Source organism: Haliotis asinina, chromosome 1 (assembly GCF_037392515.1).
Source record: "Haliotis asinina isolate JCU_RB_2024 chromosome 1, JCU_Hal_asi_v2, whole genome shotgun sequence".
NCBI lineage: Eukaryota > Metazoa > Mollusca > Gastropoda > Lepetellida > Haliotidae > Haliotis > Haliotis asinina.
Window position 1 is genome coordinate 53,209,039 of NC_090280.1, and position 6,788 is coordinate 53,215,826.

Consider the following 6,788-nt stretch of genomic DNA (forward strand, 5'->3'; position numbering starts at 1 on the left):
GTACAGACGACAAACACACGCTACGGGTGTGAGCTATTGCCAGAGCAATCTTTATTTTCGTGGTCGATAAGTCACCCCTGTGGGTGAGACTGGGGTGACAACCGAGCTAAGCAACAGTCTGTATCCCGAATATATCTGATTTGTCAAGTGTCTGTCAACTTGTCTGTGTGGTGACTTTGTGCAGAGTGCAGGCTATTAGACAAAGATTTTAATTTGGAGGTTTAGCTTGGCCAATCAGTTGATCACGTCATGGCTTGGGTTCGTTAAGGGCTTGAGGGACACATGACCTATTAAGCAGCCTACAGATATACATATACAGAACAGAAAACATTAAAATAATAAAATCCCTATGTACATAGTTGTGTCTGCCACACACTTCCCCCCTTCCTTGAAATGACGTCCTCGTCATTTGTTCTTTCCGGTGACCAGATCCAGTAGTGCATCGGAAAGACGTTTTGGTTGGCCCTCGAGCACCCCCTCCTCTATTAAAGAACTGAGATAGTTTGCTCGAGCTAACCAGTCTGGCTGCGTAACTGCAGAAAGTGCAAACTCGCCTCTGCTCATCCAACTTGGTGGTCGTCTATCTCGAACAGATCTTCTTGGTCGAGGCTCTGGTTGCACTGGCACATCAGCAGCAGGTTCTCTATCTGGTGGGGCATCCACAGGCGGAACTGGAGTCTCAGTGTCTGACAGGACATCTGCTGGCTGAACTGCAGGTTCAGCGTCTGAAAGAACATCCACAGGTGGAACTGGAAATTCTTCTGAATGCTGTTCTTGTGATTCAGCATCTACAGTCTTCTTAGTTTCAAAATCGGCACGATCCGCATCCTCAGTATCTTCATTCAGCTTGTCTTCAAGTGGCCTGTCAGCTTGATATAAAACTGACCCTGAAGAATCTGAATGTTGAGTGGAGATATACATAATGTCTTCTCCTTCATCTACTCCATCTTCACTCCCTGTGCTGCCTGTGGTGTCTTCCCTCGGTGTCTGTCGAACGGTTGGCTTTGGTTGTGGAGGCTTGCATTTTCTTGGCTTGGGCACTGGTGCTGAATGGGGAAGAGATCCAATAGGAAGTAATAAATTCCTATGCAAGGTTCTTGTCCGCCCTTGTCCATTCTCCTTACCAAGGACAAACACTGGTATGGATGGATTCGGTTGGTCTAAGATAACATAAATGTCTTGCTCCCATTTGTCAGCTAACTTATGCTTGCCATCAAATGCAACAACCTTCACAAGTACTCTGTCACCCTTTTCAAGAATTGCTGCCCTAGCTTTCTGATCATAAAGATTCTTGTTCCGGGACTGGGATTTCCTGGCAGCAATAGAGGCTATGTCATAGGCCTGGGTGAGACGATCTTTCAGTTCACTTGTATAACTGGCCATGGACTTCTGCTTGGCTGTCCCCATGTCAAGTCCAAAGGCTATGTCCACTGGGAGACGTGGATGGCGTCCATACATCAAAAAAAATGGTGCAAATCCTGTAGATTCATGGCGTGTGCAGTTGTATGCATGCACTAATGGTCCGACATGGGCTCGCCAATTCTTCTTACTGTCCGGATCAAGAGTGCCAAGCATGTTGCAGAGCGTCCTGTTGAAGCGTTCGCACATTCCATTCCCCATAGGGTGGTATGGTGTAGTTCGCGACTTGTTGATCTTCAGTAGCTGACATAACTCCTGCATTAGTTTACCAGTGAAGTTGGGTCCTTGATCCGAGTGGATGCGCTTAGGTATCCCATAATGTATGATGAAATTGTTGAAGAAAACTTCAGCAGTTGTCTTGGCCGTCATGTTTTTGGTTGGGTAGGCCTGGGCATAACGGGTGAAGTGGTCAGTCACTACTAGAACATGTTGCTGTCCTCCCTTTGATGGTTCTAGAGTGAGGAAGTCCATGCACACAAGCTCTAGAGGCTGTGATGTTTCTATGCTGACGAGTGGTGCTCTTCCTGTTGGTGTTTTACGACGCAAACATGGCACACATTGTTGAACATGGGCTTCTACATCCTTTGTCATTCCAGGCCAATAAAATCTGTCTTTGATAAGTGCCAAGGTTCTGTCTCTCCCTGGATGTCCCACATTGTCATGGAGACTTCGTAATGCAGCAGATCGACATCTGGTTGGAAGTACTAACTGTTCCTGTTCTTCTCCATCCCTGTTGGTGACCCGATAAAGAACACCTCGCTTCAGCTGAAAGTGCTGGAAACTCTTCAACAGCGTTGTCATCTCTTGATTCCCAAGAAACTGTGTCCTATCCGGTCTTGTTTTATTCCTGAGATGGTCAATTATGATAGCAAGCTCTTGATCTTTTGACTGAGTTCGTCTCCAATCTCTGGCATTAAAGTCACATCTGTCTTCAGGTGTCTCCTCGTGTTCGTCGAAGTCAGGAGTGGAAAGAACCAAACTTTCAACAAGGCTACGAACTTGCAATACATCACAGATAGCTCTAACCGAGTCCCTGTTTATCTCTTCCCTTTGTACTTGATCTTCTCTCTGAGGTAATCTGGACAGAATGTCAGCATCAATATTGGATTTTCCTGATCTGTACTTGATGGTAAAGTTATAGTTGGCTAGAGAGGCTAACCAGCGATGTCCAGTAGCGTCTAGACGAGCTGTAGTTAGGACGTAGGTTAGAGGGTTGTTGTCAGTCATCACGACGAAGTCATTTCCATACAGATAATCGTGGAACTTTTCGGAAATTGACCACTTTAAGCACAAAAATTCTAACTTATGGGCAGAGTAGTTTCGTTCCGAAGGCTTCAATCCTCTACTTGCGTATGCAATTACCTGTAGGTGGCCGTCCTGGTGCTGATAGAGGACTGCTCCCAAACCGTGAGTGCTTGCATCTATGTGAAGTTCAAAGGGCTTTGTGTAGTCAGCATACCCCAGAACTGGAGGCATAGAAAGGCATGTCTTGATCCTATCAAAGGCATGTTGCTGGTCCTGACCCCACTTGAAACCCATAGTCTTTGAGGTTTGTTTCCTTGATCTTTTGACAGTCTTTGGCATCAAGTCAGACAGAGGTCTGGCAATACTAGAAAAATTCTTCACAAATTTACGGTAATAACCAGCAAATCCGAGAAACTTCCTAACTTCCTCAGGTGTTGATGGTGTAGGCCAGTTTTTTATCCTGTCCACCTTCTCTGGGTCTGCCTCAATACCCTCAGCGGAAACGATATATCCAACATATCTCACTCGGTGTTTGAAAAACTTGCACTTTTTGGGAGCAAGTTTGAGACCACATTCTTGAAGTCGCTTGAAAACCATCTCCAGACGTTTAATATGTTCCTCATAAGTCTTGGAAAAGATAATGAGGTCATCAAGGTAGATGAGGCAAATCTTCAGATGGAGACCCTCTAGACATTGTTCCATAAGACGCTGATACGTTGCTGGGACATTGGAGAGTCCAAATGGCATTCTGTTATATTCGAAGAAGCCCAGAGGTCCAACAGTAAAGGCAGTCCTTTCCTTATGGCTCTCCTCGATCTCAACCTGGTGGTACCCGCTCTTCATGTCCAGAACTGAGAAATAGGTCATACCTCCTAAACAGTCTAACAGCTCCTCGATACGTGGTAGGGCATAAGCATCCTTGATGGTACGTCTATTCAGCTGTCTAAAATCTATACACATCCTCAGAGTTCCATTTTTCTTTCTTGCTAAGACGACATTAGATGCCCAAGGACTGTGAGATCTTCGGATGACTCCAGCAGACAACAACTGTTGTAAGTGACTCCGAACCTCATCAAACATGGCTGGTGGTATTCGACGATGTCTCTGTTTGAAAGGATGGTCATCTGTTAAATCAATTCTGTGTCGAACAGCTGAAGAGTGGCCAAGGTCCTCTTCATGTTTGGAAAAAATATCTTTGAACCTCAGGATAACATCAAGGCCTTGCTCTATCTCCTGAGATGTCAAGTTATCCTTCTCTATTCCCAATTGTTCAATCAGAGCCTCCTCATCTAAAGGTTGTCCACGTGGTGCTTCTTGTATGGTTACGGGTTGAAGTTCACAAAGTAACGATCGGGGAGGTATAACTATGGTACGGGTGGTGACATTGAAAACATGGACTTCAATTACATCAGGATTGTCCTTATCATAAGTGATGACGGTTGGAGCTATTTCAACATCAGAAGAAATGGAGGCCTGGGATGTGGGTTGAAGAAGAGCACATAGTCTAGGTGTCTTCAGTCCCTTGGTTACCTGACCCTTCACCACAATTCTACTATTAGGAGGGATCCGGACATTCTTCTCCTCAGCGCTCCTCACCAGTCCAAGTCTCCACCTGTTCCGTTCGAGCTCTTTTTCTCCTAGAGCAATAGTCCTGTAGGTTAAATACCATGGAGTCCGTAATGGGGCCTTCTGTAAAAACTTGTCTCCATGTTGATTCCTGCAGGTATTCAATAAACAGTTTAAGATGTTTGTTCCTAGAAGCACTGGTACTCTGGCACTGTATCTAGTAGCAGGTACTACAAGAAATAAACATGGAATAGCATCAACATCAGTCCCTCCTCCGGTGAGTGTTACATCCACTTTGATGAATCCTTTATAGGGTAATGTCTCACCGCCAGCACACTCTATGTCCAGTATGTTTCCTAGTGGCTCTAAGGCAATGTGTTGTAACTGTTCCTCATAAAAAGCTTCAGATACCAAAGACACAGTCGCTCCCGTGTCCAGCAAGGCTCGGACCGGTTTACCATCAAGCAGGATGTCATCTTCATTTGCACAACCAACCAATCCTTCAGGTACTCTGTTGGGGCTCTGAAGTAAGTCTAGTGGTGACCCCTGCCCATAGACCCTTGCCAGTTTAAAGGATGGCGAAGATGGTCTAGACGAACCCTACATCCAATTGCAATGTGTCCTGGGTAACCACATCGGAAGCAGACAACTTCCTGTGACCTTCGAGGATTAATGCTCTCATTTGGTGGTGGTGGATACTGGTTTCTTGGTGCACCAACTTGGTATCCCTCAAGGATATCCTTAGACCATCAAAAGTTGGTATTGAATCGAACTTATGACCAGATACACTCTTGAGTGATGGCCTAAGACCACCCCATAACATGTTCCTCAGCATGTCATCCTGATCCTGAAAAGAGATGGTGTGATGATCGGTGACTTTCGATAACAGGTGTTCCAACCGGCATCCCCAAGTGGCCACATCCTCAGTTTCACCTTGGGAGGCACTATAAAATTGGGCTAACAGAGCTTCCTTGCGTTGAACAGTACCATAAATACTGTAGAGCTTGTTCAGCAAATCCTGTGTTGAAGCCTTGGATCCTAATCTCATTGCTACTCTTGCTGCTTCTCCCTTCAAGGAATGCCTGATGGCCTGATCCATAACATCGGGGGTGTAGTTCGTTGATTTCAAGAGACAATCGACTTCATAAGTCCAAAGGTCAAATGAAGTGTCCTTGCCCTGGAAATCACCGCTAAACAAGGGTAGCTTTGGAAACTGATGGTAAGCGACAGCTACAGGCCTAACATCTGGTGTTACTGACTGAGGGGTATTGGTAGCAGGAGGTACAGATGCCTCTTCCTCCTCTCTTTTGAGAGGACCTTCTTGGGAATACATTCCCTTAATCCAGGCTTTAAAATCCTCAGGTGTGTCGGCCTTTGGGTGCATCCCAAGCCTCTTAAAGAGCGTGGCCATTCCTTCCAACTCTTCATCCTTGAACTCCATGGTTAATTGAGGTAGCAGAAGTAAACGAAATTTAATTGCCCAAAGGCAAAATGAGGTAGTGTTCCAAGTTAAGACACCACTATGATATGCAATAACAAAGCGAACTTATGCTGTCCACATCAGAATAAAGGGAAACCACAATGATATCTACATGTCAGCTGATATCAGTTTAAAATAGTTCCCAAACTGCTTTGACGACAAAAGAACGATAGTCGGGGCTCCAAGAACGAGTGGAATGTCTGAAAAGTTCAGAGACAATACAACACACTGTAAGAAATGTATAAATATTTGCGCGAAAGGGCGAAGGAGTGAGTGGGTGAATTGTGTTTAACACCACTCCAAAAGAGCGCAAGCTGCAAAGGGAATTACCAAAGTAAGAAGCCCAAGCAGGTGTACACAAGTTGGAGCTGACACATATTTAGGTATAAGACAATGCATTTCCTAAGTTTACAATGTGGATTTGCAAAACTAATACTAAAGCTACAACATAAGTATGTAGGACAACATGAGGGATTGGGAGGGGCAGATTATTAAGAATGTCAAGTGTATCAAGAAGGTGCGCTAGTCTGTCGTCATTCAGTTAGTACATTAAAACATATTTAATTCCTTTTATGCTTGCTATGTAGTTGTACTTGCTTACCTTTTATTTGATTAGAGACGAACAGAAAGTAGAAATGAAATGAAGTCACTTTCATACACACAAGCACTCTGAATACCAAGTTAACTGAAGATAAACAAGAGTTAACTAAATGTATTTAAACTAAACTGAACTAAATTCAACTAAACGAAGCTCACATAACTAAAGCAATACAGAACTAAATTGTGGCAAATAACTGATGAAATACAATATAGCTATATACACAAAGTTGGTACCAACAGTATCCTGATCAGGAGCTGACACAGAAGCACAATATAATCAAGTAAATGCAAAATGCAAGGTTACCAAACACAAGTTATAAACAAAGTTACATTTTAGAGACCTGGCGCCAGGTAATTACGTTTACACAATACAATGAAAGATGCTAGCTAGCAATGATGTTGAACAGTCAAACATTCATTCAACTCACGTGAAACGTGTCCAGGGTTTTTTTGAGAAATACCACGTATCCAATATTGG

The 6,788-nt window shown here is 44.1% G+C and overlaps 1 pseudogene; it reads right to left on the bottom strand.

The window, feature by feature from the left end:
- Nucleotides 1–4,742: 4,742 nt before the first annotated feature.
- On the bottom strand, nt 4,743–6,087 carry LOC137273573 (uncharacterized; annotated as a pseudogene).
- Between the last annotated feature and the right edge of the window lie 701 nt (nt 6,088–6,788).